Raw genomic sequence first — 12,813 nt, 5'->3', positions numbered from 1 at the left:
CTCTCTGTTTCTTTTTACTCTTTCCTGCGGCTCCACCCCCTGATCGATGCACTATGAGAACCAGACTAAGAGAAGAGGGGGCGCTAGAACACGAGGTGCTTCAGTAGGTGCTTAATGATGAGTGGCTCCTGGTATTTATTATTTTTTAATGTTTTTTTTAATTTTTATTTTTGAGAGAAAGAGACACAGAGTGTGAGCGGGGGAGGAGCAGAGAGAGGGAGACACAGAATCAGAAACAGGCTCCAGGCTCTGAGGTGTCAGCACAGAGCCTGACACAGGGCTCAAACCCATGAACTATGAGATCATGACCTGAGCTGAAGTCAGCCACGTAACTTACTGAGCCACCCAGGCGCCCTGAGTGGCTACTGGTATCTAAAGATTGCATGTGGACATGCTCTCTTTTTTCCAGGTCGTTTTTAAGGGCAAGGACTATTTTATTGTCTTCAGTCATTTATATCACTGGTCATGAACATAATGGCTGAAGATAGAAAGTATAACTAGAAGCATGGAAAGACTGAGGTCCCCTGAGCCTAGTGCCTCACTCAGAAAAGCTAAAGATCTGTAATATTGACTTTTGTTAGCAGGATCATTGTGACCAGTAAATGATATCCAATGTTTCTTAAAAAATGAAATGGAGCTCTGTCCTGGTGACAGTTCCAAAGTCCACATATACAATGGTGGAAAATCAGAGTAAAGAATGTCCTTGGAAGTCTTTTCATTGGTTCACCCCTAAAATACAGCATCCTTGGTTTTTACATGTCTCATTATGTCAAGGTAATAAACAGTATAATTTCCATCAGGGTTGGGACCAGAGCTTTTTATTCCAGTTGGTATCATATAAAGGAGCTGAATTTTTAGGGGTCATCTACTAGGAAAGGACACCTTTTGGTTTTTATTTTCCTTTTTTTTCTTTTGACACAAATCTCATAGTTGAATTAAATGAGCACAAACTGCAACACCACTGAACACAAACAGCTAAGATGATGAATTAATTTTGCAAATAAAAACTGCAGGCAAGATTGCAGAGACAAAGACACAAGTGTATCAATTTCGAAGCTGTTAGACACATCCTCAAACCCTAAGTCTCTACTAACACTTGGAAACTTCCCCCCAAATTTCTCCAAGTCACCGGTCAGCTCTGCGGCACCTTCTCTACACTATATCCCTACTTCTATCCCTTTACATATGAATTGTTTACAACAAAGAAAGAGAAGCCATTTTTTTCAAAAGTATGTCTCTAAAAATAAGAATAAACTCTAGGTTGTGGAAAAATGTTTTTGATATCTGGCTACAAGTTATTCAAGATAGTCTGCATATTTTTAAAGTCAGAAACAAATCCAGTTAAAGCAAAACCACCACAAAAATGTCATGTCTGCCTGATCTCTCCTTCCACACACACACAAAATCAGGTCTGGTCATAAAAAGAAATGCTCTATGTAATTATCATATGACCCACAATTGCACTCCTGGGCACTTATCCCAGGAAAAAATGAAAATCGACGTTCACAAAAAACCTGTACATGAATGTTTATAGCGGTTTCATTCGAAAGGGTCAGAAACCGGAAACCACCCTCATGACCTGACTGGTGGTGAGACAATGTGCGGGACTCCATACTGAGGAATACTAGCCAACCATAAAACAGACTACTGATCCATGCAAGTTGAAGCTCTAGGAAAAATGCGCTGAGAGAAGCCAGTCCCAATGGTAACATACTATATAATTCCGCTTCTAGAACATTCTTGAAAAGACAAAATTAGAGAAACGGAGAAGAGATGAGTGGCTGCTAGGGTTGAGGGACAGGAGAGAAGGAAGATCGGATAGGAAATGAATCTGTAGTGAAGGAAATGTGTGTCTTGACTCTATCGATGTCAGTGTCCAGGTTGTGTGATATTACACGTTATACGTTATATATTACACGTTACGTGTAATAAATGTCACTATTGAGTTAGACGGGGAAAAGGTACAAGGGGTCCCTCCCTTAGGTAGGACACCTGAATGTGACACTAGAATTATCTCAAAAAATAAAATTTAATTCAAAACGTAAAGAGATTGGTCTAGCCTGATAAATTTACTTTGCACTATCCAGCGCCCAGCTTCAGAATACATCACAGCGCCTCGGATTCTTGGTAAAAACGACGGAAGTGGAGGAAGTACAAACTGGGTCAATCACAAAACGGTAACTCCCAACATTTCTACAGGTGTCCCCGGCATCCGTGAACCTCCCCAGTTCCCTCCTTGAGGACTCTTTGATCAGACCACCCCCATGCAGTTCAGTGCACACACCACAGAGGCCAAAGGAATCAATCCTTCCGTTTTCCCTCCCACCACCCCGGGGCCGCAACAAGGAATTTCCTGATGGCAAGGCAACCCCGTTATTAATCGGTCTACACAAATAAGAGAACTCTGTGAAAGAATTGGATGGCACCTTCCTTACGCAAGTCAAATATTCAAGCAACGTAACAAATGATCAGCCCTTTCAGGCGACATGTTGTATCTGAGTTGAGCTCATTTATTTTGGGGGAGAAATGTTCTATTCCAGGGGGACTAAGACAGAGAAGTAAAAGATACCTATGGATCCCCTTCAAGCCTTGTCTTCTCCCCTCGTTGTAACACAGGTACCTTGGCAAGTGATGTTGGGCTGCCAGAGGAGTCGCTTTCATGGAGATGGGGATTTTGCTGTGAACCTTCTTTTCCAAGGATAAACACTCATTCAATCCAAGAAAGACATTTTAGAAAATAAGTCAACATACAGGATTGATTTTATTCTCTCTATACTTTGATGAAAACAGAAAATGCTTGGTGATACTCTACAATACTAGTCAGTTCAAATAAAACTGATGATCATGAAGCAAATACCCTTCTTCTGCACAACTAAACATCTTAACTGGAAAAATACTGGACTATAAAGGGGAACATCCAAAACACGCTTAAACTTCTTGTGTACTTGACTGTTCCATGTCCTCCGCATCTAGGTTGAATGGATCACGGGAAATGCCAAAGATCAATAGCTGAATCTAAAAGAAAAAAAATATCCATTTATTGTCATGATCACCATCCCTGTCAATCTCTAGCTTCCCATACTTCACCCACCGCACTGAACTCTGCCGTGCTGCTCTGTGCCTGGGAGAAGACAGATCAGTCGTCATGTCTGTACACTAATTAAAAATGCTACCTTTAGGAGGCGTTTTAATACCTCAGTAATAAGGGTGAGTATTTTCTCTAACTGCTGACTTCAGAACATTTTCGGTATCACCTTAGCCAGGATGCGCTGGACATTTGCAAACACTTAAAGCTACGGTCCACACACACTATCAAATTGCCCTCCAAAAGTGGTGGTAGGGTTCTGCAACTGGTTGAGGTCACATGGAAAATAGAATTATATGCTAATTTGTTCCTATATTAAGTTATCATAGAAGGTCAGACCAAACACGGCAAAATGAATTCTGGAAGAAAAAATTAACTAAGTAGATTGGTATGTACCGTAGCAAAGTAAACTGTTTATCTTAATAGATACAAATACAAGAAAGGTGTTTTTTTTAAAGCTTTCAAAAAAATAAATTTTAGCCAACCCCATGCAATGACTTGCATGGTTTAAAAACACTCTATGTAAATAATTTTTCTCCAAGAAAGAATACAGGCAGGGTATTTTTTTGAAGGTAAATAAAAATGGAGAAGAGTAATTTCCCCAGAAAAAAAAAAAAAAGCTCTACTTTATCTACATGTTTACCAAAACTTAATTCACATAAGTGGCCCTACACACACACTGTAAGATGAACACAAGGTTTAAACTACACCATGGGGTCCAGAAGTGCTGAATACAATACATTTATTATTTAACTCCAAAAAAAACTAAACTGCAATATAGAGGTTTTCCTTACCCTTGATTTGTCTGGGGGGAAAAAAAAGACTTTCTTTAAAAAAATATTGAGGGAAAAAATCTATATTCATTTCTTCTTCTGGAAGGCATATCTAGAGGCATTGCCTTATCCACAGATAAGTGGAACCGATACTGCATCAACTTAAAAAAACTGTAGAGCAAACGGGTGGTTGAAGAATTTGGGCTACCAGTTTCATACATGACGATGGTGTATCCCTCACACTTCTATCTTCAATGGTCAGTTTATAGAAAAGGGGAAAGAATTTGGGGGTGGGGGGTGGGGAAATCAAATCTTACAGCGTCTGACACCATGAGATCCGTATTTTCTAAAGCATCCAGTCTATTGCAGAGCACAACTAAGACAGATGACAAGATCGGTTTTTTTCCACACCCCTGGGGAAATTCCTGGGGGGGGGGGAACCGATAATTTTTTGTCCCAGAGGTTCTCCTTTCTTCCATTAAAAGGGATGTTCATATTTTTCATTGTATTGCCACATTTCCAATGCCATCCTACCAGCAAGCTAGCACTCACAGAGAGCCATGTGAATTTTCTTTCAATCAGAACTCATTTTTAATTTTTAAAGGGACTTTACCGACTGCTTTTAATAAGATTCTATTACTATTAATTCTCATGAAAGACATTGGGTTCCCATGAGTATCTGTCTGAGACCTTGTTCAAATACTTACTTCTCTGCTATATATGACCAGCCATGTTTACCCTATTTTCTCCTTAGCAGATTAGAGATGAAGATACTTATTCAGGCACCCAGTCTTCAGGCTCCTCGACAGACTATAAAATATAGCTATATACTTCTCTACTATTATTCTTTTCTCATCTGAAGGACCTTATGTATTGGGATCTTCATCCATAAAAAGTTGAGAATTCCATTTAAAAAAAGTGGGGGCGGGGGGAGTCAGACACAAATGAAAACATGCCCTGATGCCTGAGTAAATTAATCTTCATTCCCACTGAAAGCAAGCTGATGTCCAGGGACTGGGAATTATTCTACCATAAAATACGGCACATTAAATACTACAATAACCCATTTGAAATGTCTTAAGGTAATTATTATGTCATCCACGAAATGATCGTACATATAGTTATGTGTTAATATTCGGTACTGGAGGTTCTAATGCAAAATATGTTGAAATTGTGAAAATACGAAGTGGGGTCAAGATAAGATCAAGCAAATCAAATTCTAGGACCAAACGTAAGACTCAAAATAAGATGTGAAAAAAGAATCGATAAGAGGAAGGGCAAAATATTTGGGCCCTGGTTGTTATCACAAACAACACTTTCATTCCTGATGGTTTGCATAGAAAACTCCTTATCTCCAAGAGCTGGTTGGAAAGAATGGAAAGCTTCTTACAACCAGCGAAAAAAAGTCTTTACCAGGCTGCTTGAAAAAGCTCATTTTCACATTACTCAGGCTTCATTATGCTAAATCAATATTCGTTTAGTCACTGGGGTTATTGACATATTTTAAAATAAAAGTATACCCTTCAGCTACTGCACTCATTACAGGTAATTTGTCTTGTCAGAGAGCAGGGAATATTATCCTAGTCTTTCAGGGGCTGACAGCCCATGGAAATACCTCCCCATGGTTACAACTGTAAATAATTTTAAGGTAAAATATTGAAAAATCAATGACTGTTTCCTGCAATCTGTCACAAACAAATCAATCATAATCTGCACCACCAGAGAGTACGATTTGAAGGAGATGGGAGCAGATGTAATTCTTGGCTGAAATCTCTCATTTCAAAATCACTTCACATAATGGTGTCATCATTTAAACACTTAACAGTCAGCGCAACTGCCACTGTAACATCTAGTTGGACAAAACCACAAGGAGGAGGAGGAGAAAACGCCATCACTATTATGTTAACAAACATTTAATTTAAATGGTTGCTGCATTAGTAAATTTCAGCTGCAAACACTTTCACCTGCCCTCTTTACAGGCCTACGTTCATCAAGGCTGCTTTTCTCGGTACTAATGCTTAATAAATTAGCCTGTGCCTCAAAATCTGCCTCTGCCACATGCACCTTTTATTTCAAATGTCCGTTATGGCGAATAAAGTTTAGAATTAATAAGTAAGACATCTGGATTGTAGAACATCCACGATTCTACCCATATAACAGAGACAAAAAACAGTGTCACCGGTGTCAAGATTAGACTTTTAAAGTAGGTTTAAAGGTCTCGCTTGCCTGGATATTAAATTTTATATTTCCCTTCTATTAAAACATATTACATTTCAACTTTGTAATACTGTGGCATATTTTAAGAGGACCAGCAAGTCCCAGTCAATTTGAAAACGCCCTTGTGCTTTGCACACAAGCTGTTGACTGGTGATTTAAAAACGGAAGTAATAACCCAAGTATCTGAAGAGTAAAAGTTGGTCAAGGTCATAATGGTGAATTGTTTTGTAAATGTAAACTGCTTTCCAAATAATCACTTTGATATCACCATTTTTTCCCCGAGGCTCCATTTTAAAAACTTCTCTGGCTTAGAGCCTCCACGTAGGCATCAGTATAAGAATCTGAGATCCGGAGACTTCCCTTTCTTGTCCTGTTAACCAACTACATCATGCGATTTAAAGATTAAAGAGCCTTCTTTCTGCGGGTTTTTGTTTTTAAATGCACACTTAGCCCCTCTCATGGAAGAACTTGATTTTAGCTACCACACTGCCTACCGATTTCCGAATTATATAACCGGACACCATGAAACCCCCTACTGTCCTAGTAATGTCCCTCCATAGGTATAATTCAGGAAGTAGAGATTTTTGGTGACCAGAAAAGTGTATCAGTTTTCTTCAGCAGGAAAGAAAATAGATAGGAAAGCCATTCCATGGCTTAAGCCTATATAAACATTCTCAGACACAGTTGCCGGGCTTTTATAAAAGGGTTTTATACCTTGTTCTTAATTTCACCTGCATATTCCACGTGGCAACACGGCACGAGAAGACGGAAGCTTCTCTTACTGATAAGAACAGTGTGAATTTTGTTTCTTCGAGGACCTCAGATTCGTCCCTTAACACTAACGTTACATGTTGGAAAATGAAAAAATAAAGCAAAAATCAAAACAAAAAAAACCAAAAAACCCCCACACGGGTCAATTATCAAAGATCTCATCCAGAATAAACCCGAGGCCTCCATGCCATGTGAATCCCTGCAACAGCTGCAGAGGAAGCGGCAGGCCAACCTAGTGAGAGGAAAAGGAAAATGTGACCCGGGGCCTGGGATTACAAGGAAAATGGAAAGGGACGGAAAGGGGTGAACAAGGAACAGAACCCATGCCGCACGTGGGTCCCCGCACCCAAGTGGCCCGGCCAGGCCCAGCTCCAACCCTGGCAGGGCTCTGGAACCAGGTGCCAGCCACCGCATCTCCCACACAGGGTTTGGTTGAGGCTGGCAGTAAATCGCCCAGCAGGGAAGGCGACAAAGACCCGGAGGTGTCTGAGGACAGCCGAGCACCATGCTAAATGCACGCACATCAGCCGCAAACCTGAATGATGGCTCCTAGAACAGGGGCCGGCCACCATCCACGGCTCTGATTCTCAGAAAGAAGCTATTTTAAGGGTGCTGAGTCTGCCTGGATGAGATTTCTCAGCTCTCCGGGCACAGCCCGCAGCCCCGGGAGCAGCAGCTCCAAACTGAGCACAGAGGGGGGAAATCAGATCAGATCGTTCCAGAGCCCCGCATTTAAAGACATTGCTGGCTGGCAGATAAAGTTCTTATATGTAATAAAGGCTCAGGATTACAGAGGAAAGTATTCTTTTAAAAGAGATAATATTACCTCCCTATCTTCAGAATCTCCTCCTTCCGATAGCCAGTACAGTAGCTCCATTATCAAGTGCAGATTCTTAAAAAGAAAAACAGCAATAGTTAGCTGTATCTTCCCCTCCACTTCCTTCCTTCGTGGAATTACAATTTAATTACCAACACTTCAATTGGTTTTATTCCTGAATGACACATTTCTCAAGCAGCATACACTAGCTATTTCCACTAGCGAAAACGTTTAAAATACAACCTTCTCAATGAATCAACCAGAACCCACTACTGTTGAAAGGACGTGTTTTCTTCATAATGTTTTTTTTTAAATAGGGGACCTTCCCACCTATTTTATATAAAAAGGGCACTAGTTTCACTACATTTGGATAGCATTAATATCCATGAAATATGAATCTTACTAAATTTTGGCTGACAACAGAAAACCAAACCAAGTTGCATATATGTTTAGATTTTTTTTTCCTATTTTAGGCTGGGGGGGCCAACAACATGGATAAAAACAACAGAAAAGATTAAGCTTTAAAGGCAAACAGAGAGGAATCACGTTGCCCACCACTTAACATTTTCCTTATGTTCCTGTTGTGTATTTTCAAATTTGTTGTAATGTGTCCCCTTTTGGTCATACCTGAAACCCCATCTCCCTAAGACCCAATCAGTGATAGGGGAACACAAGTGCGTTATTAAAAATAATTACATATTACTTCATCTTATGCTAAAAGTCACGTTAGCCTCTCTGAAAGTTTTCAGAGAAATATTTGTTGTATCGCAGGCTGTACTAACTAGGGTGGCCTTCTGTTTAAATGAGCCCTTTTTTCTTTGGTCATGCAATCATCTCTCTTAACAAAATGCTCTTTATCACCAAATCCAGTTCCTTGCTCTCCCCAATAGGCAACACAAATATTCTGCAAAATAATTTGGTCTCCTAGCTTTTCTCGTCTGCTGTAGTCAGCAGCCCCCTATTTGGATGAGAAATGACAAGTCTTACATACACCTCGCATTAAAAGAGTTTCATATTCATGCCCGGAGCTGATACTCCCATTACATTTATTCTTAAAAGAGGTGAGTAATGAAAAGAATCAAAAACTATAATTTGGCATAAACAGATCATTTCCTTTAAATAACAAGTCTCTTTCTATCAGATATAACCTCAGTCTTGACTTTCATGAAAAGCACTGAGTTTATAAATCTCCCCATCCAATGACATCATTAAAAAGAAATTACTCAGTGTATTTCCTTGAATCAAACATGTTTCTATTTCACTGGATGTTTAAAGGATTTAGTAAAATTTTAATAATCAAAGGCCTCAAGTGACGTTCTTTACATTCTGTACTTAGTTCCTATTATTAATATAAATATTTTGGTAAAACCAGTGCTGAGACTGTTTTGGGTTTACTTCAACACACACACACACACACACACACACACACACACACACACACACACACACACACTGTTGCAGACACTCACTTGCAGATGAGTTTGGGGGTATGGAAGGAAAAAATTCAGCCAACATTTGGAGGAAACTGATAGTTCACAAGTCAACTTGGCTGAAAACATCCAAATGTATTAGGGCAGCGTCATACTTATAACCTGCACAAAAAAATGGAAATGATTCTGTTTAAAGAAACACAGCAAGCCAGTTAAATACTTTTGGGATATCAGGCATGAATATCTAATCTAATTTCCTCCAAGGTATCACTGCATATTATGCCAAATAAACAAATAAAGGCTGTATCAAGGTGTGGAATATCATTAGCCTGAGAAAAGGCTGGAAAAATGAATTACATAAATGACAACTGCAGGAGAAAATTACATTTCCTTCTCCTGAACAAATGTTAAGTGCATCCTTACTAATAAACATTTAAACTTAAACTACATTCGAATATACTGGTTTTCAATTGTGAAGTATCTAAGTTAATTTGCCAACCTGAACTGGTGCTTAGGTATACTCCAGCTATGAGAATACTGCCAATTTATGCAGAAATAAGTTAGGAGTATCACACTTCGGAACTGTGCTGTGCAGCAAACCACAGTCATTCCTGACCAAGAGCAAAACAATTCCAGGATGGTACGTCTTCTTGGGTGGCTGCATCTTTTAAGAACAATCATTCTCCATAAAACAGCTAACAATATACCAAAGAGGCATTAGAAATAAAGGAGCCAATAAAATGTAGAAACTGTAGGGAAACACACACAGATACTGAGCTACTGCCACATGAAAAAGGCTGTGCTATCTCAGAGTTAAAATATTATGCCAAAATGCGATACTGTGTTCGTATTCTATTTTTAAAGGCCGTGTTTAATTCACTTACAGGATTTCAGTTTACTTGCATGGTATCAACTGAAGCACGTTTAAATTTTTCCTAAGATTTATCTATAATGTAAAAATACATGAACAATTATTCGGTGTTATTCATTAGAACAGACAATAGGCAATTAGTTCACATTTGCACTTCATTTCTTTGGACGAAGCATATAAGATTTGAAAATAATACATGGGTAAGTGCACAGGATGCTGCTCTTAGCCTGCCAGCACAAAAATTCTGACGGGGGGAGGGGGAGGTGGGGGATAAGAAAAGCAATGGTCTCAAAATGAATGCTCCTGTTCCAGTTTCAGCAAACAAATCTAAATAAGTCTTTCTTTGATTTTAGTTTACCGTGTAATTCTAGCCAGCTAATTATCCTTGGAGCCACGAATGAGCTGTGACTCTACACCTGGCTTCTCCGATCATATGCCTGTGGCCTCCTCCACTTTCATTTCCTCTTTCTACAGTGAGTTTTAATATTAAAGAAAAACACTCACACATCTTATATACACACTGATGGACAGCCAGCTTCCAGGAAATCATGAGCTACAAAGTGGGGGGGGGGGGAATCTTAATGCAATACTTATGTTAAAGGGTATTAGGTGCTGGGTAAGCCAAGGGTAATATAATCAGCAGCATCCGTCTTTCTATTGTTTTTGCATTCAGAAATTTGAAGTAAAGGAGAGTCCTATTATTTTTAGTGGTCACCCAGGTTATGGTCCAGATCCTTAAGTTAATAAGAGGCTAAATGCACCATCTCCACTGGCTCATAATTCGTATTTGTAGACACTATTGTGGAAGAAACAAAACAGCTTTCTTTTTTCAATTTCTGGAAATAAACCCAAGGCATTCCATAAACAGCTAAGTTAAGCACTTGCTAATATGAAGAGAGAAACTATGTGACATCTTGAAAACATTCTAGGAGATGGTTTTTCCAAACTATAAAGTGGCATGGATTGCTCACATATTTACAGTTTAACTATATCCTTGATTCTGCACGTTAAGCGGGCGTGCCTCCACAGATTGACCCTGCGCACTAACAAACGTTTGCTTAATAAGACACCATCCCATTTATGTGTTTCTTTCTAAATTAGAAACCATCGCTCCACAAGGCTGGAGAAAGCTGACAAAGAAAGCTGACGGACTGGCCAAAAAGCCACAAGTAGTGTTCCTACACGCCAGGGCGCTTAACGCTAACCTACCCCTTCTCTCTGAAACTTCTGCTGCCAAAGTGCTCACAAAATCTGGAAGCTCCAAGCCAGGCTTCAAGTGCAATTAAATTCTCCCAAAGCAAAACTGTACAAAAATATGCTGCCCTTCTTATGTCACCATTTTATAGACAACATTTTCTTGGGATCTTAATTAAGATAACGATGCACACCTGTGTCAACATTCTCTGGCAAGACAGCCTTATCAATCATAATCCTTTAAGTACACTCTGAAACAGCAAAGCGATATGACAGAAGCAATCTGTTGCCTTTCCTGGGGCCGGTGTTGTGTCTCTCCCACAAGAATGATGAGATCTTTAAAATACAGCAGACCTACTTTTATGAGTCTTTAAAGTTTTCACTGCAAACAGTTATTACACTAAATAAACAGGAGTAACCTCTTTGGCACTTGATTTACACAATGACAACCGTCCAGCCCAAACTCGAAGAGCAGGGTCCGCTGCCATGTCTCAGCAATGCAATTGTGTGGGTCTTGTTTTAAAAGCTTTAAATGTTAAAGAGGTAGGCAGAAGTGGCTCCGTGCCGGCGGAACAAACCAATGCACCTTTAGGAAGTCTTAAAATCAGAATTTCTTTTAAGTCCTACGTTAAAAAAAAAAACAATCGGGGCATATCTGGGGCATGTCTGTCCCTAGCGTGAGTTAAATGTTCAGAAAGGTACAAACGCAAGAGTCATCTCCCCCCCCACGCCCCTCCCCCGCAAGAAAATGAGTCATCTTGGTAATGTGAAATAAGAGAGGGATCGCTCCCACCTCGGCAGGGGGAGAAAGCTTCAGTGACCAGAGACTAGTGAAACTACAGCTAACAAGTAAACAGGCTCCCGGACGGGAGAAGAAAGGGAGGGGAGAGGGGGCCTTAACCGTCACCACGACCAAGATCAAAAGGTAAAAACTTCGTGTTTATCCGCGAAAACGTAAAAACTTTCACATGGACTCTGAGAAGCCCCGCCGGATGCCATCTGAATCCCACCTGCCTGCTAATGATCAGTTCTTCCATTTCACATATTAGCACAAGTCGGAGACGTGGGGCGGCTCTGGTCAGCGGAGCAGCAGAGCCATCAATGTGCAAATAAAGCAGAAAATAGAGACATCCTTAAAGAAATGAGTCTTAAATTTGACGCAGAGCGGAGGTGACAACCACAGCAACAGAACCATAAATTCTAAATGCTTCAAAATCTTTCAGGATCCTCTCCAGTCCTTGACACCAAAAACAAGACAGTAAGAGGAAAGGCGGGGGACGTGGGGGTGGCGGATAGCCTAGCGGCCCAGAGTGGCAGAATGATATAATGAGGTTGTCTATGTGACAGACTCCGATTCTCGGTGGCACAAACCTCCACGGCTCCGTGTCAGAAAACAGCATGCTGGACGAGAGCCGAGAGGGTGAGGCGGCCGCGCGTGGGTGAAGGGGGTACGTCCACGCGCGCCCGCTCGAGGACCGTGACCTCAGGAAAGGCCAGCCCGACACTCCCTCGGCCCATGCCCGCCCGGCGACGCGCAGGGCACCGCCGCGTCCATCCGGCCCATTAAGGGACGGGGACGAGGCTCGAGGGCCAGGAGTCCCGGCCGCGGCCGGGCGGTCACGCGGCGGGATGGAGGACCCGGGACTCACCTCTCC

General features: G+C 40.8%; 1 long non-coding RNA gene across 2 annotated transcripts; it reads right to left on the bottom strand.

The window, feature by feature from the left end:
• Nucleotides 1–2,494: 2,494 nt before the first annotated feature.
• LOC115281063 lies at nt 2,495–12,785 on the bottom strand. 2 transcript variants are annotated; one of them, XR_003904051.1, is made up of 5 exons: nt 12,530–12,785; nt 9,978–10,039; nt 9,133–9,255; nt 7,673–7,738; nt 2,495–3,015 (listed from the first exon to the last, which is right to left on the bottom strand). It is a non-coding gene; the product is annotated as an uncharacterized LOC115281063 (long non-coding RNA). The 2 variants fall into 2 exon arrangements; XR_003904052.1 differs by lacking the exon at nt 9,978–10,039.
• Nucleotides 12,786–12,813: the final 28 nt, after the last annotated feature.

This window comes from Suricata suricatta, chromosome 16 (genome assembly GCF_006229205.1).
Source record: "Suricata suricatta isolate VVHF042 chromosome 16, meerkat_22Aug2017_6uvM2_HiC, whole genome shotgun sequence".
Lineage (NCBI taxonomy): Eukaryota > Metazoa > Chordata > Mammalia > Carnivora > Herpestidae > Suricata > Suricata suricatta.
Note: the sequence above shows the minus strand (reverse complement) of the source record. Positions and strands in the feature narration are given on the sequence as shown.